A 27668-nucleotide genomic window follows, 5' to 3' on the forward strand; every position below is an offset into this window, starting at 1 on the left:
TCGTATTTCTTGCCAATGCAGTGGAGTAATGGTGATGTATAGATAGAACTAATCTCCCTGGTATAAACAACTCTATCTACTTCTGCATTCAGATTGTGTTCAGTCGTTCAGCAAGGAACAGCATGGTAATGGAAAACATGAGCAAGTAAATACATTTACAGTGCTAGTGTATGTACAGTACGTTTATGTTCTTAATACTCATAAAATTATTCATGTGAATTCCCTCTGTTGTTACTATATGAGGTTTTACGATTTGAGGTAGTGTTGCTTTGTCACAAATCAGGTAAATGGGTCCACATGAATAGGTGGCTATTTAACTCTGTCATCACTCTCTGTAATGCCACAGCACCTTAATCAAATAAGCGGAAATATTTCATTACCCGTAATAATGCTCGAGTGGCTGTTTTTTTGACAAGATAACTACCAATAGTCACTAAACAAACAAAAAGAATACCGGTACTCATATATTCATTATATGTGAATGTGTCTGTCGAAGATAGTGTGTGACACTGAGGCCAACTACATGTGAGACTTGATATGTGTTTATTCATCCTTATTATCTATCACCATCTACAGCTGGCTGGGCATTTCTTCACTCTTCTTGCTTTAAAGCTGATGTATGCTTATTGAGCAGCCAGAGGCAGAGACTAGAGACCTGATTTATATAGCAATACAGCTTGTTTTATGGGGGATTGATCTGACTCTGCCTACATCACAGCAGCATTAAAGATAATGCTATAATATGCTAATAAAAGACAAAGATGTCTTTTATTCAGAGTGGCAACATACAATAAAATTAAAAGTTAAAATTATATATTTATTATATATCATATATCTATAACCTTCTCTGATATCCATGAACTCCAAGGCTAGAAGTATTGAGACCAGTTAATTTATAAATTAACCAATGAGGGGTTGGGACAGACTCCTTAATTCTCCCTGAATCTTATTAATCTAAGGCTATGATGATTTTGAATGAGCTTTTACTTAACAAAGCATATTATTACACCTGTTATCCCCTTTTCTCATCCTTCTCTACTACATCACCTTCATTTTAGGTCATGCAAAACAGTCATGACATTTAGCGTGCCCAGTGTAGTCTGTCTACCCCACAAATTTATATGTCAGTCCTTGAGACTGTTGTGCATGACTGCATAGCTTCAAACACGCTTGTCACAATGCCCCTTCCTTCTGAGTGTTAACAGTAGCAGGACAGGATCATAAGCAGTGATTAACATTATGTGAGCTACAGGGCAGTAGAAGACCCCAGGGTGTCAGACCAAAATCTCTGAACCCGAGCACTGTCTGTTTGATGTGTCTGATACACACTGTCGCACACACAGTCACAGACTCAATGGGAAGGCCACTTAACTGGCCACTCTGGGTCAATATCAGTTTTTCTTTTGCCTCTTTCAGTCAGCCGGTGTTAACAAAAATGGCACTGTGAGTGAAAATATGTGCTACTACCGTACTTTTCAGTGTGCTTGACACCAGACGGAACATTCACAGCCTTAGTCTCACAGATGCAGTGGTGCAATTATTTACCATGTGGTTTCAAAAGGAACATTTTACACACACAAAAAAAGATCCCTGTTATATTACAAAAGAAGCATTCCATTATTTACAGCAGTGATTCCCAACCTTGGTGGGGTACTGCAGAAAATGATCAAATTTGACTAAATTTGTTAAAGAATTAGCATACATAATTCCAAATTTGACTTTGTTCATCTATCCATGCCAGCAATGTATGGTAACAGGCAGAACAATTGAATGCGCTTCCATTAGATGGCAGAATTCACAATAAACCTGTGCATCCACCGATTGCCATCCATACAACAGAATGAGTCATGGCTTTCTATGAGCACCCAGAGTTTAATTATTTTTTCACCTAGATTTTGTATTGGTGGGAGTTGGACAGCGCACCAAGCCATCTGTGAAAATGTCTCATGCTTCCTAAATTACTCATTTGTTATTTTAATCTCGATGAATCCTGATGTCATATTGGAACATAGTAATGCCTTCAAGGAAGAAAAATCAATAATTTAAAGCTATTTTTTCAGTTAGCTGACTTGATTGCTGATTTGTTCTTTTAGCACTGTGAACGTTGACCTAACCAGCTGAAGCAAGACTAGACTTGTGCAATAGGCACAAGGCATTTGTACTTCAGATAATTCACTTATTTTGTTATCCTGATGTCCCCATCACAATGGAAAATTGCACATTTATACTTATACCAACACGACCACTTTTCCATGGCTCTAGAGACCAACGTTTTGCTCTCTTGCTAAGGCAACATACAGCACTGTAGATATTTTCAGTCCCTTGTATTTTCACCTTGTGCAAGGGAAAATTCACTATTATCATAATTGACTATTAAACCTAAACTTGAGTTTTAGTATGAGATTTCTATTTAAAAAAAAAAAAGTATCACCATTGATTCCAACATTCAAGTGATGATTTTGCGTTTTTTTTCAGCCACTCCCAGGTTTGAATACATGATTTCCTCTACTGATTCCATACAGTATTTCCACATTTATTTCCTTTCCTTATAAACATCCATCCATCCATTCTCTACCGCTTATCCGGGTCGGGTCGCGGGGGCAGTAGCTTCAGCAGGGACGCCCAGACTTCCCTCTCCCCAGCCATTTCATCCAGCTCTTCCGGGGGGATCCCGAGGCGTTCCCAGGCCAGCCGAAGGATGTAGTCTCTCCAGCGTGTCCTGGGTCGTCCCCGGGGTCTCCTCCCGGTGGGACATGCCCGGAACACCTCACCAGGGAGGCGTCCGGGAGGCATCCGAATCAGATGCCCCAGCCACCTCATCTGGCTTCTCTCAATGCGGAGGAGCAGCGGCTCTACTCTGAGATCCTCCCGGATGACCGAGCTTCTCACCCTATCTCTAAGGGAGAGCCCGGACACCCTGCGGAGGAAACTCATTTCGGCCGCTTGTATCCGGGATCTTGTTCTTTCGGTCACGACCCACAGCTCATGACCATAGGTGAGGGTAGGAACGAAGATCGACCGGTAATTGAGAGCTTCGCCTTTCGGCTTAGCTCTTTCTTTACCACAACGGACCGATACAAAGTCCGCATCACTGCAGACGCTGCACCGATCCGCCTGTCGATCTCACGTTCCATTCTTCCCTCACTCGTGAACAAGACCCCAAGATACTTGAATTCCTCCACTTGGGGCAGGATCTCATCGCCAACCTGGAGAAGGCATGCCACCCTTTTCCGATTGAGGACCATGGTCTCAGATTGGGAGGTGCTGATTCTCATCCCAGCCGCTTCACACTCGGCTGCGAACTGCTCCAATGAGAGTTGGAGGTCACGGCTTGATGAAGCCAACAGAACCACATCATCTGCAAAAAGCAGAGATGGAATACTGAGGCCACCAAACCGGACCCCCTCTACGCCTCGGCTGCGCCTAGAAATTCTGTCCATAAAAGTTATGAACAGAATCGGCGACAAAGGGCAGCCTTGGCAGAGTCCAACCCTCACCGGGAACGAGTCCGACTTACTGCCGGATATGCGGACCAAACTCTGACTCCGGTCGTACAGGGACCGAACAGCCCGTATCAGGGGGTTCGGTACCCCATACTCCCGAAGCACTCTCCACAGGACTCCCCGAGGGACACGGTCGAACGCCTTCTCCAAGTCCACAAAACACATGTAGACTGGTTGGGCGAACTCCCATTTACCCTCGAGGACCCTGCCGAGGGTGTAGAGCTGGTCCACTGTTCCACGGTCAGGACGAAAACCACACTGCTCCTCCTGAATCTGAGATTCGACTTCCCGACGGACCCTCGTCTCCAGCACCCCTGAATTGACCTTACCAGGGAGGCTGAGCAGTGTGATCCCCCTGTAGTTGGAACACACCCTTCTTAAAAAGGGGGACCACCACCCCAGTCTGCCAATCCAGAGGCACTGTGCCCGATGTCCACGCGATGTTGCAGAGGCGTGTCAACCAGGCCAGCCCCACAACATCCAGAGCCTTGAGGAACTCCGGGCGAATCTCATCCACCCCCGGGGCCCTGCCACCGAGGAGCTTTTTAACTACCTCGGTGACCTCAAACCCAGAGATAGGCGAGCCCGCCTCAGAGAACCCACACTCTGCTTCCCCATGGGAAGGCGTGTCGGTGGAATTGAGGAGGTCTTCGAAGTATTCTCCCCACCGACTCACAACGTCCCGAGTCGAGGTCAGCAGCGCCCCATCCCCACTATACACAGTGTTGGTGGTGCACTGCTTTCCTCTCCTGAGACGTCGGATGGTGGACCAGAATTTCCTCGAAGCCGTCCGGAAGTCTTTCTCCATGGCCTCACCGAACTCCTCCCATGCCCGGGTTTTTGCTTCAGCGACCACCAGAGCTGCATTCCGCTTGGCCAGCCGGTACCCATCAGCTGCCTCAGGAGATTGCCGCCACGACAGGCACCGACCACCTTACGGCCACAGCTCCGGTCGGCCGCCTCAGCAATGGAGGCGCGGAACATGGTCCAGTCGGACTCGATGTCCCCCGCCTCCCCCGGAATATGAGCAAAGTTCTGTCGGAGGTGGGAGTTGAAACTCCTTCTGACAGGGGATTCTGCCAGACGTTCCCAGCAGACCCTCACAATACGTTTGGGCCTGCCACGTCGGACCGGCATCTTCCCCCACCATCGGAGCCAACTCACCACCAGGTGGTGATCAGTTGACAGCTCCGCCCCTCTCTTCACCGAGTGTCCAAGACATGCGGCCGCAAGTCCGATGACACGACCACAAAATCAATCATCGAACTGCGACCTAGGGTGTCCTGGTGCCAAGTGCACGTGTGGACACCCTCATGCTTGAACATGGTGTTCGTTATGGACAATCCGTGATGAGCACAGAAGTCCAATAACAGAACACCGCTCGGGTTCTGATCGGGGGGGCCGTTCCTCCCAATCGCGCCCTTCCAGGTCTCACTGTCAATGCCCACGTGAGCATTGAAGTCCCCCAACAAAACAATGGAGTCCCCAGCGGGAGCGCTCTCCAGCACCCCCTCCAAGGACTCCAAAAAGGGTGGGTACTCTGAACTGCTGTTTGGTGCATAGGCACAAACAACAGTCAGGACCCGTCCCCCCACCCGAAGGCGGAGGGAGGCTACCCTGTCGTCCACCGGGGTGAACCCCAACGTACAGGCGCCGAGCCGGGGGGCGATAAGTATACCCACACCTGCTCAGCGCCTCTCACCATGGGCAACTCCAGAGTGGAAGAGAGTCCAACCTCTCTCGAGAGGACTGGTACCAGAGCCCAAGGTGTGTGTGGAGGCGAGTCCGACTATATCGAGTCGGAACTTTTCGACCTCACACACCAGCTCGGGCTCCTTCCCTGCCAGAGAGGTGACATTCCACGTCCCTAGAGCCAGCTTCTGTAGCCGGGGATCGGATCGCCAAGGTCCCCGCCTTCGGCCACCGCCCAGCTCACACTGCACCCGACCCCTATGGCCCCTCCCACAGGTGGTGAGCCCATGGGAAGGGGGACCCACGTTATCCTTTTGGGCTGTGCCCGGCCGGGCCCCATGGGTGCAGGCCCGGCCACCAGGCGCTCTCCTTCGAGCCCCACCACCAGGCTTGGCTCCAGTGGGGGGCCCCGGTGGCCCGCGTCCGGGCAAGGGAAAACGAAGTCCATTGTTTATTGTCATCATTAGGGGTCTTTGAGCCGTGCTTTGTCTGGTCCCTCACCTAGGACCTGTTTGTCATGGGTGACCCTGCCAGTGGCATAAAGCCCCAGACAACTTAGCTCCTAGGATCACTGGGACACACAAACCCCTCCACCACGACAAGGTGACGGCTCAAGGAGGGGTCCTTATAAACAGCTACAACCTATTTTCGCTTGTTGTAGAGGTGTGGTGGGTAAAAAATGTAATGATTAAATAGTTCATGTGTTCCAGTTCCAGTAGAATTCTTGACAAGAAACATACATTTTACCTGGTGAGCATGTTCTCCCCGTGCCTGCGTGGGTTTTCTCCGGGCACTCCGGTTTCCTCCCACATCCCAAAAACATGCATTAATTGGAGACTCTAAATTTCCCGTAGGTGTGAATGTGAGTGCGAATGGTTGTTTGTTTGAATGTGCCCTGCGATTGGCTGGCAACCAGTTCAGGGTGTACCCCGCCTCCTGCCCGATGACAACTGGGATAGGCTCCAGCACGCCCTCGGCAACCCTAGTGAGGAGAAGCGGCTCAGAAAATGGATGGATGGATGGAGTTTTCTTGCTAAAACAAAGAGAACTCAGCACTTACAAATTATCCTTTGAAAAGTGAGACCAAGAGACAGGTGGAAATAAACTTATAACATAAATTACGTTTACCTGAGTCATTTGGATCAATTCTTCATTAGGGCAATAATCCAGTGGACAGTCGTGGCACTTAGGTTTGTAGCAGACAACTTCCACATACTTTATCTGCAGTTTGCTTAGCAGCGGAAGGGAATGGCCTTCCATCACATGCCTGAGGGGACAGAAGGGGTTCCAGTTATTTCACCTCACTGAGGGATGCAAGCAAGAAGTGTTTGTCTGACGAATGGAAGAAGCAAATTATAGAAAAAAAAAAAATAATCAGAGTGAGACACAAAAGAGGCACTGGAGTATAGGCAACACAGGAAAAACTCACAGCTTGAATTGTTTTAGTTGTTTAAGAGCTCAGGGGGACAAGCAACTGGGAAAACAGATGTTCAACACAACTAGTTTAAAAAAAAAAAACTTAGTGTTGCAAATAGGATTTTTACACTTGAAATTAACACAGACAAAAAATACATGCAACAACAAATTTGACTATTTGCACTTTGACATCAGCATACCTTTTACTTTTGTCATTACTGTAGACCTTTCAAGTAACAAGAAAATCACATGCACTGCCTTCATAAAGGGTTTTTGTCAAGAGTGTTTCAACTTCTTTTTTTTCTAATTTGTCAAAACCTGTAGCAGGGGTACAATACATTTAAACTCCATATGCCAAACGTTCTTCTTCCCAACCTTCAGAAATCATTGCTTTCATCACAGCAAGAACCCCTCAGTGATCACAACCCTCTGGAGTCTCTGTTGTCAGGGATTCCACACTGTTATCCTTCCATCGAGAGTGATGACGCTCTCGAAGGAAGGATCATTATGCATATACGTCTGTTTGTAAAATGCCATTGACTGGTTCAATTGGCTGTGATTGGCTGGCGACCAGTTCAGGGTGTACCCCGCCTCTCGCCCAAAGGTAGCTGGGATAGGCTCCAGCACGCCCGCGACCCTAGTGAGGACAAGTGGAACAGAAAATGGAGGGATGGATGGATGGTTCAACTGGTTCCACTGTGATGAGGCAACCAACTTCTTTTAGTGGCTTAACATACCTTTGACTGAAAATAATTCACTTGTTTTAATTCAGGATCCTTTCATTGTTGGAAAATTAAGGAACATACACCAAAAGAAAATCCGTTCCCTCGAACCGTGCCTTATATTATCACTTACAAAGAAAAAGGGAAAGCACGGAAAACATTAAAAATGATACATTTTGTGTCATGGAACCAATTGGAAAGTCAGTTATGATGCTTTGCTGTGATGGATGCATTTTCCGGTTCAGTAGTGTTACAATATTTGAAATTTTGGTCTAAAGATCAGCAGGCTTGTCAACAGGGTATATGCAATTGAGTCTCACAGTCCGCAACTGACTTGGGTGGACAATTTTAATTCAATCAATCACACTTACCTACAAAACCAGAAGTTTATACACTTTAGGAAACACGTCTATCATTCATTCATTGACGTACATATTTGTAAGCACACTATTAGTTGCGACTCAGATAATGCTTCATATAATTTTGTTGCGTAAAGTAGATGGTTTCTAACTACAAAGTACATCTTGTTTTCGAATAAAATGTCAAATTGAAAATTTTGCCCTATAACAAATTGAACATTGCTCACCCATTCAACATCCTATTCAAGAGGATACTGCATTCTACACACACCTCTTTGTATATATGACAGAGCAGTTTCACACTTTTCATGTTGTACTCTACAGTGCTGTGAAAAAGTATTGGCCCCCTCAAATTCTTATTGTTTTGCAATTCAAAATTAACCGGCCCTGTGTGAAGAAGTAATTACCCCCCTTGTTAAATCATGAATTTATTGTGGCTAATCACAACCTTTGGTTAATTTTCACTAATTAAACCCAAGCCTGATTACCTCTAGAACTGTTGAATCAAGAAATCACCTAAATGGAACCTGTCTGACAAAATCAAGTAGGACAAAAGATCTGAAAAAAAAGCTGCAACAAAATGACACGATCCAAACAAATTGCAAAAAATTACAAAAAGCCATTTCTAAAGTTTTAGGGTTCCAACGAACCATAGGGTGAGCCATTAACCTCAAATGGTGAAATTATGGAATAGGGGTGAACCTTCCCAGGAGTGGCGAGCCTACAAAAATTACCCCAAGGGAAGAGCAATGACTCATCCAGGAGGTCACAAAGGAACTCAGTTAAGGTCAGTGTTCATGACACAACAATGAGGAAGAGACTGGGCAAAAATGGCATCCATGGCAGAGTTCCAAGGCGAAAACCACTGCTGACCAAAAAGAACATAAAGGCTCGTCTTACGTTTGCAAAAAACATCTGAATAATTATAAGACTTTTGGGAGAATATTATATGGACTGACGAGATGAAAGTTGATCTTTTTGGAAGGTGTGTGTCTCGGTACATCTGGCGTAAATGTAGCACAGCATTTCAGAAAAAGAACATTATACCAACAGTGAACCATGGTGGTGGTAGTGTGATGGTCTTGGGCTGCTTTGCTCCTTCAGGACCTAGACAAGTTTCTGTGATTGATGGATCCATGAAATCTGTTCTTAAACAAAAAATCCTGAAGAATCCTGAGAATGTTCAGCCATCAGTTCATGACCTCAAGCTGAAGCGCACTTGGGTTCTGCAGCAGGCTAATGATCAAAAACACACCAGCAAGTCAACTTCTGAATGTCTTAAAAAAACAAAATGAAGGTTTTGGCGTGGCCTAGTCAAAGTCCAGAGAGATGTGAAAGACTCATTGCCAGTTATAGAAAGCGCTTGATTTCAGTTGTTGCTGCTGAGGATGGCCCAACCACTTAGTAGGTTTAGGGGTCATCACTTTTTCACACAGGACCAGGTAACTGAATAGTTTTTTTTTCCTTAACAAATGAAATCACCATTTAAAAACAGCCTTTTAAGTTCACTTAGCTTATATTTGTCTGATATTTACATTTGTTTGATGATCTTAAACAAAGTGGGGACACTATGCAAAAATCTAAGAATTTGAGAAGGCGGCGAATACTTTATTTTCTTTGTCTTTTTGGAACAGCACATCACGAAGAAACCAGTAGGAACTGGAATGTGTATTGCAAAAATTAAACCGTCTCTTTTCTCATTGCAAGCAATCACATTGACGTCTCAGTATTCAGAATATGCCATGTTGAAGGCTCAACAGCCCACACAAGTGTGTACGTGCACACCGAAACACACACACACATACACAAAGTGTTCAAATGCATCTGTTTGATAGTGCTGTCAGTGTCACTGGATGCTCGAGAGAATGAATCTGTTAGTAGATCCAGCTGGCCATGCAATTAGTTGGGAAAGGGATTCTTTTTGCTCTTATTTTATTATTTTTTTTCTCAGTTGCAGATGTGGGATATGCTATGGCAGGTCTGTCAGGAAGTCTTGAAGGAGGCGCGTGGCTTAAAAGAATTGGGAAAGGCTGGTCTGCTATATCAATGGATTACCATGAGAAGGAAACTCATCCTTCTGTGTGTTTATCATATTATATATATATATATATATATATATATATATATATATTATTATTTTTTAAATTTATTTATTTTTTTCACAACGCAGTGTTTCATTTTCCTCACTAATTGTCTCACCTGAAAATGAAACTTGATAGAACTGCTCCATTTGGGATTGTTTTTTTCCCAAATGGCTTTCCTTGAAAATACTGTAAATAAACAGACTTCAAGACAGATGCTTAAGGTTAGATAGAGTCAGATCATTCCTCTTATAATCACAGCCGTTATGTTGGCTTCCAACACACCTTTCTGGCAATCTCTCCAAATGGATTGCTTCCTCAGTAGAGCCAGAATATTTAACTCCTTAAACTTTTTTCCTTTAACATAACTTTGAGATTGAACTGTGATGATTCTCAGAGAGGTTTTCTAGAGAAATTGTAACTGTGAACAAAATAATGTAAAAGTTTGCTAACTAATCTGTTTTGCTGTCATTTACCGTATAATGCAGTTTCCACATACAGTATGTCTTGCTAACAGCTTCTTAGTGTTACATTAACAAGCATTTCAGTGCTCTAAGATCAGGTTGCCAAAGCTTTACCAAACTATGTGGCGTTATGATTTTTAGTGCCAGTGTAATCCCACTTAACTTTATTGCACTGGTGCTTTGGTGCCAGGATTCCCCCTGAAAGGGCAAAGCAAACCAGTGGACATTTAATGAAGCTCAGTTTGCTGACTGTCTGCCTGTTATCCAATAAATTGTAAGAGGAAGCTAGGAAATGAGACTGCAAGTCCAAGTTTATTTATGAACAGAACAATTGTATATCTTCCTTCAAATTATGGCGTTTATTTTCATATATTCAAATACATGCTTTATTATAGAAACCTGATTGTTTTGTTGAACTCTTATGGTACATATTACACTGTACAGTATTATAAACAATAGCAGTACAATAGTTATGTATTTGCAGGTGCATGTATTACATTTAAGAATAAATGTAAATCAAATCTAGAGGCAAAATACCTATTCACATCTTCTCATTTATTTAAGTGTGATGACAAAAACATGCACAGCAACAACTGCCGCCTGAATGCTACCTGAAACAGCACATAAACTTCATACTGCACTGTATATAAATGCATGTGGATAGGCTACTGGGTTTAGCATCATCATCCACTCACATCAGGCATTTTTTAATATGTTTGAACTGCTGGAGGACTCCACTGGGTTTTAATTGCAAGCGAAACACAAAGATATGTACTTAATTAAATCCCTTTAGTGGGCTTTATTTGCATTTTATTTAGAGGTGGAGCAATGCAGTTAATGATGCTGTGATTCACAGAACAACTTCTGAACCAGAAAGTTATTTTTTCCTCTCCTGTGTTTATATATAGAAGAGACATTCTGGCTCGAGGGAGCTTTTGGCTCAGTGAAATTATTTGAGAGCAGCACACTGAACAAGTTAAACTGATTTCAATATATTTTTGTTGATATAGTGTCTGCGTGCGAGCGGTAGACCCTCGGGAATCTTGTGAATGTGTTATGCAGGCTTTGAACAACATCATAGCCGCATTATGACAAATTTGCTCAACTCAAATAAAACGTACAGCCCTCCGGTGTGAAGGAATTTATGGTTGGTTATCATAAAAGAGAAGCTTTTTTTTTTATTTGGAAAAATTCCACATACAGACAACATCAAAACAATCACACACATACACAGATGCACAACAGAAAACACTATGGTATGTATTCCATGCTAGTACCAACAGCTTGTTTTTGCCATCTTACCTAAAAGTATATTTTAATATGGTACATGGTGTTAATTTGGGTTCAGAGTTTGAGTTAAGGCACATAATGTGTCTTTGCTGTACACTTTGATTGATTTAAAGCTTGATTTTCTTTTCAAGTTTTCTAAAGCCTTTGCCATTAACCAGCCCATTAAAACTCATGAAATCAAGAGATTCTTGCCATTCCTTTGTTTTAATAAAGTGCTGGTAACATTAGATATTGAATGTAACGTTTTCAGGTGATGGTTGATATTTCGCTTAACTGTGTATAATTAATGTATGTAGATTAAAATCAGGTAATATCTTATCAATTTTGCTGATGTCGTTGTAAAACAAATTACCGTAATTTCTCGGGTATAATGTACACCCATATATAATGCGCATATATAGTTGACCTCAAAATTCTGGAAAACCCTTCTACTTATGTATAATGCATTTTTACAATGCATGATTTTGCTTCTACCCATATGATCAAAACATGAAGTATTATCTCTATTTTGTTAGTTTTTTTCAAATAATTATTCTGAAGTTAAGCACTTTATTTGAACACATTATAATTTATTTTTATTTACTTGCTCTAATTTTGAAATTTGCAGCCCTACATTTATATAGTAAATGAGAAAACACACAGTTGTGCTCATATGTTCGATTACCCAGGCAGAATTTGTAAGATGTGTACAATTCTTTTAAGAAAACATGAAGGACCAGGTGAAAGACATTTAATTTTATTTTAATGGGATTCAAATTAAACTGTCAAGCATTTCAGAAAAGCATTATCATTAAACAAAACATAACCATAAATAAATTAATGATGGTTGTTGTTCAGTCAGTGGAATAGTGGATGAAAGTGTACGGCTTTTTCATAACCTCAAGATGGCGGCATACATTTATAAAATGTGAAAGTCTTTTTCATTTTCTCCTATACCTATGTATAATGCCCACTATTGACCATTTTTGGGGGTAAAAATGCGCATTATACACGAGAAATTACGGTAAATGCTTCGGTTAAATTATGCGCTTTGCGGTAACGTTGTTTTATCTTGCTACCAACCTTCACAAGCTGAGAGGAATTTAGGCAAGCGGCTGATGGCCTGTTACACTTACTAACAAATTTACATACTGAGCACAAAGCTAGCTTGAACAATTAAAATAATGTTTTTTTTTTTGCCCTAAATGTTTCCTTTTTACGGATACTTATGGAGTGTTCTTTTGACACACTTCACTGTGATACTTTTAATTGTTTTTGGATTGATGGGAGTCATCCGTTTTTGTATTGTCCCATTTAGAATTTTTATAACAGACAAAACCTGACGATTCATTAAGATGATCTGTTCACCATTACCAGGACAAAGCCACAATTTTTTTTTTCCACATTTCATAATTGTCTCTTTGGTAGGACTACTTCTAACACAGATGTGGCCGTGTGTGTGTTATCTTATGTCGATATGCTCAAAGCCCCACTGTTCGGACCAGTGATATCCAGCAGTGGCAGTGACAGCTTTAGTTTGAATGCTGGTGGTCAATGTGATTAGAGAACTGCAGGAGGCTTTTAAGTGGATCAACTGCCTTGAAAGATGAGGAGCAACAGATGAACAATTAGACAAGAAGGCAGTTTCACTCGGGGGTGGGTGGTGATGTGGTATTTTAAGCCATGCACCAATACGACTACGAGTACAAGCCCTTACGTTTGAGTACTCGTTAAAGTACTGATACTTGACAATTCCATAATGTCTTGCAATAGTGATGAATGTGTTTGATTTTAATCAAATATTATTCAAAAACTCAACCACTCAAATATAACACTTTTTAGAGTAACAACTATTCATTACTGACATTTTAACATCCAACTGCTTGTTTTTCTAACAGTCTTGTAACACAAGGCATTTTAATTCTAAAATAAAACTGGCAGGACAACTGAAGTGATACATTTTCTCTTTAGTCTGGACTCAGTTTTAATAAAAGTTGCATGTTTTTTAAAAATGTTTTTTACTAGTTCTAGAATTCTGCGATTGGCTGGCAACCACTTCAGGATGTACCCCGCCTCCTGCCTGATGATAGCTGGGATAGGCTCCACCATGCTCAGAAAATGGATGGATGGATGGATAGTTCTAGAATTGCCACGATTGTCAAAGAAACCATTGATATAAATTAGCCATTCGCAGTTGCACTGTACAGTTCTGTGTGTATTGAGTCTTGCATGGCTTGATCTTTGAGATTATACAGATATTATGCAGAGAGGCCAATGGTGCTCAATAAACTCACTTGCCAGACTGCCCGCCGCCACAACTCGCTCAGTTGGCTGCCTGGGTCGTCGTCCGATTGGAGTTCATCATCCATTTTGCAGAGCATAATTTGCATTCAGCTAAAAGTGTTGTCATCTGTGTTTACCTTCAAGTATTTCCACATGGTTGACATGGCTCCTACCTGGGAGGTGTATGTCAGGCTAGTGAAGTGGTATTGGTGTAGTAGTATCAGAGCATTTTTAGAAGTCTGAGTACAAGTACAGACGGACAGTATTGGCACCAATATCGGTATCAGTGCATCTCTAGTATTTAGGGTTACTTTGCTCACTCAAGGAACTGCTCTTAGGAATATTGGTAGTTTTTTGTATCCATAAAATTTTGCATATAATACAACATTCTATTACACGTTATACAGTGGAAATTACATTACACATATGAATACATTCTTAATTCCAATTATGAACAGAGGACCAGTCACTAGTTCATTTTCCAGTTGGCGGGATGCTGATGTATTCAGATATGATTTATTGATCATTTTGCGTACATTTGTCTCCCCACTGTGTTCACCTAAAATGCAATAACACGTTTTACACCCTCCGTTCCACGTGAATGCAATAACACTAAACTAATTACACAAACTGGGGACAACAGCAGGATTTGTAAAAGCCACAGCTGGTTGTCGACTAACAGCCAGACAGTATTGAGAGTAACCCACCACAGCACAATTTTTCATTAATTCATACAGGACCTTACTTGGCATGAAAAATAACAGCCACAATACAGATGTGGCTGTGGCTACATACCAGTAATAGCTAACATCATGGCAACTGCTGTGTCCTAATCTTTCCTCATGTTACGGTGACTCTTCCACACGTCATTCTCTGCTAACGCTAAGGACAAGGGGGTTGTTGCACATCAAAGTCCACAAATCATAACAAACACAACAGACTCCCCTACAGCTACCAGGGCAGTGCCTCCCATGGTATTAACAATATTTACATCATTATAAGTATACAACAGAGGTCAGTCTTACATAAGTAACACCTTGCAATATGGCACCTTCTGGTAGAGTGGATGATGAGAGAGATGACATCATTGTAAATTGGAAACCATTAGGCTCCCTTGCAGTCAGCAACAAACACTACAAGATAAAGCCACACTTTTAAACTTTCAAACTTAGCACTATCTTGCATTAATAATGACACATTCTTTGGGTAGGATATGAGAGTTCTGCAGCAAAAAAAAAAAAAAACAGCGTGGAGATGTACATTCATCTATCCATCCATTTTCTACACTAGGGTCACCATTATTATTTATTTAATGCTAACATCCCACTAAATATAATGAATTCTCTAATAATTACAGGATGCTAAATTCTACCTTAGACTAACTCCAGATGAATGAAAAGGGCCTCAGTCAGGCAGGAAGACATGATTTATAATAAATCACACAATCTGCATTAGACTGTAGCTTACATTATTTTGTAAAAAGGGTCTTAACCTGGACACAGATTCATGTCCCTCCCACTGTTTGTGTGTTTTATTTACCCAGCAGTAACAGACATTGCCACATGCAAACAGAAACACAGTACAGTGGGCTTGCTGTTGTACTTCGATAGCAGCAAAGCATGTTTGAGTGTTGTTTTCATTATTCTCAGTTATTTTTTCATTTGACAGATTACAGTGCTGCTCTGAGATAGTGTAGCTTTATACAGCAAATATGAGACAGAAAAGAAAAGTTCCAGGACTGGTGTCATAAAAGATATATTTTTAAACCCAATTTAACAGCCATCGGATGACTGTTTTCCTCTGCATAGGTTTCCATTTCTTTGTAATAAAAAGCATATTGAACAAAAATGAATAAAATACCAAAGGATTTAAGGGAATGAAGCATCCATCAGCTTTCTCGCCTCTCTGAGATCATTTATAATTGATATTTGAAGCTTCGTTTTGTTCTTTGAAATTTGCTTTTGGAGCGCAGAGAAAACAGCTGAGCCAATGGAAATGGAATTGGTTGTGTGTCGGTGCATGACAGAGTGGGATTATACCAATGTAATGTCAGCCTTATTAAACACTATTAAACTCTATAGATCAGACAAGAACCAGAGAGGAAAAAAATATACTGGCTACTCATCTGTGTGTAAATGTGTAAGCTTATGTGACATTAAATGAGAGAGTAGCCACATTAAATTTTATATTTAGATCAAGTGAATGATGTGATCCACCATGAATAGAATCCAATAAGTCTGAGGATAAATTAGTAGATGTAGTCAATGTCATTGTTAGCATATGACATTGGGAGCTAAGCTCTGACACTGGGTCTGCATGATTTTTAATTTGGTTTTGCTCAGCATGTCGGTCCAATAACACTATGCATAACTGGGCGTTTCTGGATTTGAGGTCTTTGAACTATTCATTCGTTCATGTAGACCAGGGGTATCATTCTCAATCGCACAGCGGGCCAAAACTCAAAGCATATTTAAAGTCGCGGACCAAACAGGATAAACATTTTGAACAGTCTAAATTGAAACATTTTTTAACATAAATGTGAATTGAAATGAACAGAATTATTACAAAATAAATCAACTTAAAATAATGTAAAATATGTTGCTCATACATAAAAATAACTGCCAAAATTATACTAATTCAAAACATGGACATACTGCAAGAAACCTAAAAATATATTTAAAAAAAAATTTTGCTTTTCAGTAAAAGTTACTATTTATAAATCAATACAAATATTTAAAAAACACTAGCTTATCTGAGGAAGACGTTCTTTATTTAATAACTGACTGGCCATGACCTTGACTTACCGTAATTTCCCGTGTATAATGCACATTTCCCCCCCCCCCCCACCCCAAAAAAATTGTCAAGTCAATAGTGCGCATTATACATAGGTATAGGCGAAAATGGAAAAACCTTTCCCATTTTATAAATGTATACCACCATCGAGAGGTTATGAAAAAGCTGTACACTTTCATTCCAAAATGCCACCGCCACCTAGAGGTTATGAGAAAGGTATACACTTTCATTCTAATATGCCACCGCCACCTAGTGGTTATGGAAAATGTGTAGCCTACACTTTCCTTCCAATATGACAGGGGAACTACGTATGACTGGATATATGTTCAGTTGTGCTCAAAAGTTTACATACCCTGGTAGAATTTGTGAAATATATATATATATATATTTTTTTAAATATGACTGAACAACAATCATCATTAATTTCTTTATGGTTATGTTTTGTTTAATGATAATGTTTTTCTGAAATGTTTGCCCGTTTAATTTGAATCCCATTCATCCATTTTCTGAGCCGCTTATCCTCCCAAGGGTCACAGGAGTGCTGGAGCCTATCCCAGCTATCTTCAGGCAGGAGGCAGGGTACACCCGGAACTGGTTGCCATCCAATCGCAGGGGACACATAAACAAACAATATTGCAAACTCCACACAGGCGGGGCCAGGATTTGAACCCCAGTCCTCAGAACTCTGAGGCAGACGCTCTAACCAGTCGTCCACCGTGCCAATTTGAATCCCATTAAAATAAAATGTGTTTCGCCTGGTCCTTCATGTTTTCTTGAATTGTACCCATCTTACAAATTCTGCCTGGGCAATCAAACATATGAGCACAACTGTGTGTTTTCTCATCTCCTAAATAAAAGTAGGGCTGCGAATTTCAAAATAAGAGCAAGTAAATAAAAAAGAAAGCATTATGTGTTCAAATAAAGTGCTTCACTTCAGAATAATTATTTGGAAAAAAAACTAAAAAATACAGATAATACTTCATTTTTATCATATGGGTACAAGCAAAATCATACATTTTAAAAATGCATTATACATAGTATAGCGGACATGCTCCCCGCAACGTGAAGTGACACAGTGACACCGCAAGGCTTGATAAACTCCATTCTTCGAAGCCGCCCTGCTGTGACACAGTTGCTAAGAGGACGCCTGACGTACTTCAAGGGAGCCTAAAGTAATTAGCAGGTCCCCTTCGAAATCTTGCTTTACAATCATCAAAGAGTCCTTTTCTTCATCTGAACTGGCGGCAGCCAAAAGGGACGAGTCGACAAATGTGCACGCAAGGCAACACCCGCTGGTGTTGAGAGGAACTGCAAAGCCGAACCCTGAACTCACATTTGATGTTTAACCAGGAAAACTGGAATCTTAGTCCCGGTTACAATTGGTTCTTGATTCTCGATGCCCAACCCTTATTAAGCATGTTAGTAGTTAAAGAAAAAAACATTTGATTTAAAAAAAAAATAAAAAAAATTATTATTATTCGCTTATTCGATAAATAATCAATAGGGGAATCAATTCTAAAATGATTCGATAGTGACAGCCGTAGTTTCATCCAACAGATTGAGTGACTGAGGAAACTTTAAAGGTGTGATACTTTATTTTACCAAACCAACTTTTTCTAGTATTTGTGATGTAATATTGGCTCTATGGTGCCTCAGTAAGCATGTAAAATATGAATTAAATTGTCCACACATTCCTGAGTTACAGACATTTTTCTGCCGAGTGCCCTGAAATCAGGTAATTCGAATTTCTCGAGCTTATCTACATCACTACGGAAGATCTCTATGCATGTTAGAAAGTCACTCTATGGAGGTCTAAATAGCCAAAATATGGGACCTTTAAGAACACTGTTATTTAGATTGGCTTACAGACATCATCAATACTTAAGCTAGTTGGATAGGCTAACTAACATAAACATTCAATTAAACAATTTATAGAGAAGCTCACCGCGGCCACCACCATTGACGGAATGACCCTTTTCACTAGCAAATATCCATGTCAGATAGTCATTAAGATTATTGTAAATATTATTTTATTTCAGTCCTGCGGGTAGTTTTAATACACATTAAAAAGGGTGTGCCACACACAGCTCAGACAGGGTGACTTTCCCACTGGGCTCCAGTGCAAGTGGACTACAACAAAGATAAGTGAAAACACTTGAATTTCATCCAATTCACTTATGTATTTGTATAAACACTACTGCACACTGTGTCTACAATCTCTGAATATTGGAGGAAATGGCAACATAACATAATTACGTTAATTGTTTCACTGTCCAAATCTTTTATCCTATTCCAGGTTGTACGTTGCTTAGTTGACAGCTAGCCACAAGCTCTACTTTGGTTACATAAAACAAATGGACTACCATCATTTAATACATAAAACATTCTTACGGGTTTGTCCTCGAGGTTTTCGTGTCATAAAACATTTCCAATGCTTGTCATCCTCAAGGCATGACTTAATCAAGTGGACATTACTATGAACGTATTGCGTTTGAGTCTGACTCTGGCAGTTGCAGGTTTTCTGGGCTTGTCTTGATCACAGTGACAATGGTCGTCCCATCCGCCTCCAACAATTAGCAGTATATTTATGGTATTTTTCTTTACGGCTTCTGGTCGTATATTTCAGCTACAGGTCAGGGCTTTCAAACTGTCAGACAGTGTTGTGAAAACTCCTTTTTACTATCCATCCCAAAGCGACCATCAGCCAGCATTTACTCTTGATAGAAACACAAAAGTGGATGTGTTTGTGGGGTTCCAGAGTTTGTCAGTTGATTTAGCAAAGGGTTATTTGGATGCAAAAAATGGACTGACTGGCTATATTAATAGTTTGTTTGGAATATGTCATTTTGTAGTATATCTTACTGCAAGCATGAAAAACAATTTAATTTCAATGAGATTGAAGCTGTATTTGTATTAAACAGTATTATGGTGTCAGAGAGCTCTACTTGTGACTGCTGTGACTCTTTTATAGTCGCTTACACTCCCAATGCAGTCAATGGCAGAGATAATTAGCTCTGATTATCCTTGTGAATGCTGTTTCTTTTGAAAATAAGCAGAGTTAAACAGTTTATTGCCTCTCTTACCTTTCCAATAATGAACCTGCACCTATTTTATCTTAGCCAAGGCCGATTAAATTCAACAAATTGCCGTACAACAAGAATGAAGTCTAATTAAACTGGTGAAAACTAGTACTATAAATCAAGATGAAATAACTATGGCGAAAGGAAACCAGAAAATGTCTCATTTTAAATAGAAACAAAGTTCAAAGTTCACAGTCCCTTATGTCAGCCTATTTTTGTACAAATGGAAATTGTTATTAAGACAGTGGTGTAGAAGTTCTCAGTCAGAGGAGGTGCTAATTGGTCCAACAGTATGCAGATGAACAATGTAGCATTTTATATGGTAACAGTAAGGCGAATACTGTTGATAGTAACAGACAAGAAAAGCGTCAAAAGGTGGACTGCAATGCTCTGGTTCTAATTGCATGCTATGATGCAGATTTTTCTGTACGTGTTAAAAACTAGTACAGCAGTACAGTTCAGCATGACAGATGATAAATCACCAATCTCGTAAGATATCTTTTGTGAAATAATGTGTTGCATGATGCTTCTATTATTTTAATTGATTTGTTTAACTTTCACACTAATTACAATTAATGTAATGTAACACCTGACACCTATTTGCTTGAACATTAGCATAAGATAGCCAAAGGCACAGTAGAATTTATTGTTGCATTATATTCCTTCATGTATAAAGGGTATTCTCAATAAAATCAATCACAGAGAACCTGCTTTACCATAAATAATTCATGTTATTTTTGTTTTTGTTTTTTAAACGTGTCACCCTTGCATATTTCAGTTCACTGGATCATGACTGAGTAATATAGCAACTTGACACTTCCGACCATGAAAATGCATTTGGCTGTCCAATTACTTTAGAGTATTTCTGTCTAGTTTCTCAGTCATCCAGGTCATGCATTGACTATTTAAAGATTACAGCCATCTTTATACATTTTCACAAGGAATCAAGGCAACTGGACTGTTCTTCTTTGTTGAAGACATTTCACCTTTAATCCCAAAAGGCTTATTCAAATTCTAAAATCTTAACCGTGGAGACTCCCTATTTATGCCTCGATGGATGTGTTCCCTAGGGGTGGTCAACACTAGGGTGTTGTTGCTGCCTGGCATGGTTAGTGAAATGACTATCCTTCATACCAATCACTCATTCACTTGTGTTGTAGCAAAACAGCTCATTAGGGCCACTCTTCCTGTAGAACGAGGCAATATTTGGGGGGGAGAGATGTCAGGACATTGTTATAGGCAGACGATAAGTGATGCCTCGAGCCTCCTCCTCTGTTGAGAAATGGCTTTTTTTTAGTTTGCATAGATGGCTTCTTTTATACCTCTTTCAAACGAACGGTCCTTCCTATCTAGAATTTGGTCATTGTTGTCTTCGAAGGAATGTCCCTTTTTCTTGAGATGCAAATTTATTCCTGATTCTGAATCCGAAAAAGCTAGATGCCCACAAATGTTACCACATGCGTGGGTGTACGACGGTTACTTAGTCTCTCCAATGTAGTTTTAGAACTGAAGAAGTCTTTTGGATTAAAGGTGAAATGTCTTCGACAAACAAGAACAGTCCAGTTGCCCTGATTCAACCATTCGGATTACTTTAGAATCTGTGAAAATGTATAAACATGGTTGTAATGGCTTTCTTTTAAATTTAATGTGGGTGTGCGAAGATCCAAATTTACAAAAATTCAATATCAACCCGATTGTACTTTCAGCTTCTGGGTGCCGTTTATGTCCTTTACCCGTCCTCATCCATCCCAACAAAGCAAGACACTGGTTCAATACTCATTTACTTGCCCTGTGATCACCAGGCACTTTGCAGAGTAACTCATGATAGAGACTTGAATCCGGCAGCCAGCGAAAACAGTGAGGTATGAAAGCAGTGACCAAAAAGCAAACACTTTGTACACATATATTGTATGTGCTACACGAATAACAAAAAAAGAGCATGTACAGCACATTCCACCACAGTCTTAATCATTTTACGTGGGTGGAAAAAGACAAGGCGGCACGGTGGACGACTGGTTAGATCGTCAGCCTCACAGTTCTGAGGACCCGGGTTCAATCCCTGGCCCCGCCTGTGTGGAGTTTGCATGTTCTCCCCGTGCCTGCGTGGGTTTTCTCCGGGTACTCCGGTTTCCTCCCACATCCCAAAAACATGCATGAATTGGAGACTCTAAATTGCCCGTAGGCATGACTGTGAGTGCGAATGGTGATTTGTTCCTATGTGCCCTGCGATTGGCTGGCAACCAGTTCAGGGTCTACCCCGCCTCCTGCCCGATGATAGGCTCCAGCACGCCCGCGACCCTAGTGAGGAGAAGCGGCTCAGAAAATGGATGGATGGATGGAAAAAGACAATATTGGATGTGAGTTTTTAAGCCGAATTAATCGCTAACGCTTTGACAGCATATAATTATATATTAATATAAAAAAAAAATTATATTCATGCATTGCTGAAGTTTGCTGACTTTTTTTCCCCACAAACTAGACAACACCATTCCCAACACCTCAGCAGAGATGTGTTGTGAAGCAAACTAATCCTCAAGTGCAAATCATAGCTTGCACTCACATCAGCTAATGAAGAGAGGGAGGAGGAGGAGGGGTGATGTGTAGCAGAGAGGCACTGTCTTTGGAGTGTTGAGAGCATCGGTCCTGATTGCATGCAAAACTATTAAACGGTCGGTTCAAGAGTGCCACTTCTCAAGAGATGCTATAGAATATTTCATCATCTTTTGAGTTTAGTGGCTTCGCATACTGCAAAGCTGCTGCAAGGATACAAAAACAGATTAACCTTGTTGAGTGCACTACAAACACTCATTTTGCTGTAGCTCAGAATTAATTATAAAGGGTTTGGTATTGTTTAAAGAAAATTGTGATTAGAAAAATCAGAATAGCCTAAATGCAAATGTCATGGCATGTGGTATAGTATACTTTCCCTGCAGGATTTGTAATATTTGCCTTAAGTAAAAATGGACAAATAATTTTTTTTTTTCACTTTGGTCTTTTTAGATTTTCTTGTTTGAGGCTCTTAACAGCTTCTGGTGCCATCTCTATTATCATTTGCATCGCCTCCTCACCACACTGCTTTTGATTTCAAGAGCTGAACTATTCTGCAACATTTGTTGATGTGGTTCTGCAAGTAAATGCTGCAGAATTGTGCTCCTCTTGGAATTGTTCTCCTTCGCTGAACACCGGGAGAAGAATTCACCATCACCATCGGCTGCAAATACTTTGCTCATGTTAACAACAAACCTGCATATTATGCATGCATTTTACCAGTCATGACAGGAATTGGTTCCAATGATGGCCAGAGGTAAATATAACTGATATTGTTAGAATGTATGAAAATGCACTTTGACTTTGTAGAAACAATAAAAACATCAGTTTAACAATGTGGGAAGAATGGTTATTTTCATTTCTGTCATGACCTAGAAAATCAATACCGCCTACATGTAAAAAAAAAAAAAAAAGTTTAGTTTTTCTCAGACTCGGGGGGGTAAATAGAAAAACTGTCCTGGATTTCAAATGTATAATTCCTTGCACTTTCAGTAACCTTAATGATCACTATTAAGAATGTTATAAATATCAAATGTAAAAATGTAAATGTTTTTTTTTTTTTCATAGTCCCAGTTCCCTTGGATGATTCCTTTGATTTGAACCTGTTTTGAAAAGATACTGTATGTTTGAGTTGCATAGCATCTTGTCAAGTTGTATGGGCTCACGCTATTTCTTTCATGTCAAATAATTATTTAAAGGTGGCCAATGCACCAATTTGGGTAAAATAAAATGTGTGAGGTCAACATACTGTGTTACTACCTAACTCCAAGTGGAAAGCCTCACAACTATGTCTTATGGTCCATGACTTAGGGCTGTGAAGATGTTCTGGATGACTTCCAGGTCCTATTAACCTTGGGCTGAGGGCCAACGTTTGACCGGGGCCCCAAAGGCCAGTGAGTCAGAAAACTATTTTCTTGTACCCAGCTCAAATGTGCTCACCTATGAGATGTTCAGAAGGGCTGCCCTCTAAAAGTCGGTTATTTCATCCATCCATCCATTTTCCGTACCGCTTATCCTCACTAGGGTCGAGGGCGAGTAGGAGCCTATCCCTGCTGACTCTGGGTGAGAGGCAGGGTACACCCTGAACTGGTCGCCAGCCAATCGCAGTTATTTCTAGACTTTACACCAATCTGATCGGCTTGATCAGTATCGGATGATAATTCGAATTTTGTGCTGATCGGCTTTAATGTCGTAATTCGCAGATCGCGCTCCGCATAAGACATTTACTCCACGTCGCCGTCGTGTACCGATCCAAAAGCTAGTTTATTTTTAATCTTGTCACATGTCTTGTGATGTAGTACTGTAACTATCTGTCGGCCAATAAAGTTTTATTTCAATCTTGTCGGTGAAAAAACGTGGCGGTGTGGGATTTTTTTTGCAGTGCCTCAAGACAGACAACACATAATGCCTGGATCAGACAAATTTGGTCTTTCATGATTGCACGCTGTCAGACGACTGCAATAAAATCTTGTATTCCGATACCACCGCATCCCGTCTTTTACCAACACTAGGCTTTATCATGTCAAATCACACACCACTGGATACACTCGTTACCATGTTGACGACAACAATAATAGATCGTGCAAATTCCTTATGTGTGGGGGGAAATAATAAAATGAACGTCCTCTCCCGTGGATGTTCATTCACGGATTGCTTGAGGTATGTGCACGTACTTTTAATACGATACGGCTTTCAACCAGGCAACAAAACATTCTGTAGCCTAGCAAGCTAGTGTGCTAGCACTAAATGTTGTAGGTAAACATGCCAGTGTTCTGTTGAGGCATGCTCTAAAGCACAGGTGTCAAACTGGTGGCCCGGGGGCCAGATCCGGCCCGCAACATCATTTTACGTGGCCCGCGAAAGCAAATTGACTGTCGACTTCATGTTTCTTGTAAAAATACCAAAATTGGTGTTTTGTATAATGTTGAGATATTGCAAGATTTTATGTTACCAATCACCTTTTTGAAATACATGTAATAATAGTTAAAAATGTTTTATTGGCTTCTGATTTTAAAACTAGACAATATTTGATATGGGTTTACGGTCATAACGGCCCTCCGAGGGAAGCCATAACTACAATGTGGCCCGCGACAAAAATAAGGTTGACACCCCAGCTCTAAAGTTTCGGTGTGTGTGAAGTGATTTAATTACAGTAAAGTAATTTAATTACACTAAGTTAGCACCCATTATTTCTGTCATGTTGTAGTGTTGGTTTGACCTGACTGAAAACTTAAACTTATGTCAGTGGCCAATCCTTAATGCCCCGAGAGGTCATTGTTTTACCAAGTGATGTTACGAGATGTGTCGAGTCTTTGAGGCGTGTGTCGAGTAATGGAGGGGGCGTTTCCGCAAAGCGTGTATCGAGGCTTGCTTCATTTAGGGGTGGACCCGGAAGTGATGATGTCCTAAGTCACGCTGCCCGGCTGTACCCTGTGACCGATTCGTGAAGCGCTTCAGGGTTTGCCGCGAGGTTTGACAGCAATCTAAACCCTTCATGCGGGCTCCATTCAAAATGTGTGTGTGTGTGTGTTTTTTATATATAGATTTGCTGTCTGCTCAGTTTGGATAAAGACAGTGTAGTTTGTATAGGCTAATAGTCTGGAGTGTTGGCAATTTTCACTCCTCGGAATCCTTGGAAAGAGGCTGTTGGCTGCTAACCTAGCACCCTGGTCTAATAGCCCAGCAGTTGGTGCACTCAACTCTCAAGCTGGGGTATGGTGGTCACTTGAGTTCGAACCCCAAGCAGGACCGCACCGCATAAGGAAATATCATTGAGGTTTATCAATTACCTTTGTTTACCAAAAACTGCATTTTCCACTGTTTCTTATTTTATTCATGGGGAAAGTATTTATTGTGTTCACAGAAAGCAAGGTAAAATAAAACCTCACTGGGATAGGATAAATTACTGTACCCCAATTTAAAAATCTTGCTCTTGAATGAATCACATAATACCAAAATGATGATAAACTGTTATTTCTAAATAAGCACTTTCAAAATCCTCTGCCCTCTTAAGCCCATGCCGTTTTGCCAAAGTGACAGAGAAACATACAACCTGCCATACCAGAGATGATGAACATTTTAAGCACACAGAATACGTTCAAAGTGGGGAAAGTATTTATTGTGTTCATAGAAAGCAAGGTAAAATAAAACCTCACTGGGAGAGGAGAAATTACTGTACCCCAATTTAAAAAATTTTGCTCTTGAATGAATCACATAATACAAAAATGATGATAAACTGTTATTTCTAAATAAGCACTTTCAAAATCCTCTGCCCTCTTAAGCCCATGCCGTTTTGCCAAAGTGACAGAAAAACATTCTACAACTTGCCATACCAGTGATGATGAACATTTTAAGCACACAGAATACATTCAGAAATAATATATTTTACACTACATGTTGGGAAATTACTTGGTCAAACATTGTTTTGTAATACATAATCATTCACAAGAGCCAAAAAGACGCAAAAATGCAACGCAGCACATACTGTATGTGGTAAAGATACAGCTGCCTGTGATTATGTACATGGCCAGCAGGTGGTTTCGTGCGCAATGAAGCATTAAGAAATGAACCATTACTCGAAACAATGGCTGAAGTGTTATAATGCTTAATGAAGCTTCATCTCGCCATCACTAGTTTTACCTTTTGTCTAAAATGCTAGAGAATACTTTTGGAGATACTCAGTATACAGTACACAAGTAGGTTCACGCTTCTGCTATTTTGCATTATTTTTTTTATTATTGCACTATACCCCCCCCAAAAAAAAAAATATATACACATATATACTTATACACACACACGTGTATGTGTGTGTCATGTTGTATGTATGTATGTGTGTGTCATGTTGTATGTGTATATGTATATATATATATATATATATATATATATATATATACAAAAATATATTAGAAAACATTATTACAACAATTGATTGTGTTAGGGGATATGACAGCGCTAGGCTTGCTGGGAAATATTCTCATAGGGACGCCATGTTTTTTCACTGTTGCCGTCGTATTGGCAGCCTGCTGTCAGAGAATTTCCCAGCGTGCCTAGCGATGTTGTATTGTTTTGTTTCTTGTAATAATGTGAATGTTAATTGAACTTATGTCCGCAGGCGCACACCCCTGGGACTCTTTCATTGGGTGTGGGGCAACTTACTTATTGTGACAAATAATTCATGAATATGTGAATTGCTTGTGTATCCCCTCACTCATACTCTCATCCTATAGATATTTATAATTTACATAGTCAATCCCACCACACTTCAGTTGTACAACTGGGTTCATGACCCTTGTCCTGCATGCTTCTTCTCCTGTCCTTGTCCTGTTCTAGCTTGTCCTGTCCTTCCCTCACAGGGTGTAGCACTACAGCCCCATGCAACACTCATATTTAATGTTGAATTGTTGTAGATAATGTAATGACTTACGTTTCTCATCCTGTTTACAGTTAGTGCTTTGTCTTTTGTCTTCGTTTCTCTCTCCCCTCTAGAAACTTTGTTCTGTTCGACTCTGATTCTCAATAAACTTTAATTGTAATACTAAGAAACCACAGTGGAAGATTAAAAACTCCAATGTGACACAGTAAAAACTGTTCCGACATAAAAGGGATACAGATCCTCCATTCTGCTTGACCTAACAGCCGAACAGAACAAAAAAAAAAAAGATGTTGTGTGTTTATTGTTCCTCTGCAGCTTTTGTTGTGTCTTAACCTCATTTATTTATTTATTTATTTATTAAACCATCTGGCACCAGGAGTGAAATTGTCATCTAGGCACATGACGTCTCTAGCTTCCAACTTTTTCAGGAACCGGCTAATGTGTTAATGAACACGTGTGAGTTGAGAAATCCTTCTGCAAAGTTACAATGTTAAAAGTACTGATAGGCACGGTGTACTGAATCATTCAAATCATCCATCCATCCATCCATTTTCTGAGCCGCTTCTCCTCACTAGGGTCGCGGGCG

The 27668-nt window shown here is 40.6% G+C and overlaps 2 protein-coding genes across 7 annotated transcripts in view; one reads left to right on the forward strand and one right to left on the reverse strand.

Moving 5' to 3' along the window:
* stx19 (syntaxin 19) overlaps positions 1–6460 on the reverse strand; it is a 130075-nt gene extending 123615 nt beyond the window's left edge. The window contains exon 1 of the mRNA XM_061791525.1: positions 6324–6460. The gene's annotated coding sequence lies outside the window, so the exon portion shown is untranslated. The remainder of the gene's footprint in view (positions 1–6323) is intronic.
* Positions 1–27668, forward strand: part of epha6 (eph receptor A6) — a 141700-nt gene that overhangs the window by 40517 nt on the left and 73515 nt on the right. The gene's annotated exons all lie outside the window — the stretch shown is intronic.

This window comes from Phyllopteryx taeniolatus, chromosome 12 (genome assembly GCF_024500385.1).
Source record: "Phyllopteryx taeniolatus isolate TA_2022b chromosome 12, UOR_Ptae_1.2, whole genome shotgun sequence".
NCBI lineage: Eukaryota > Metazoa > Chordata > Actinopteri > Syngnathiformes > Syngnathidae > Phyllopteryx > Phyllopteryx taeniolatus.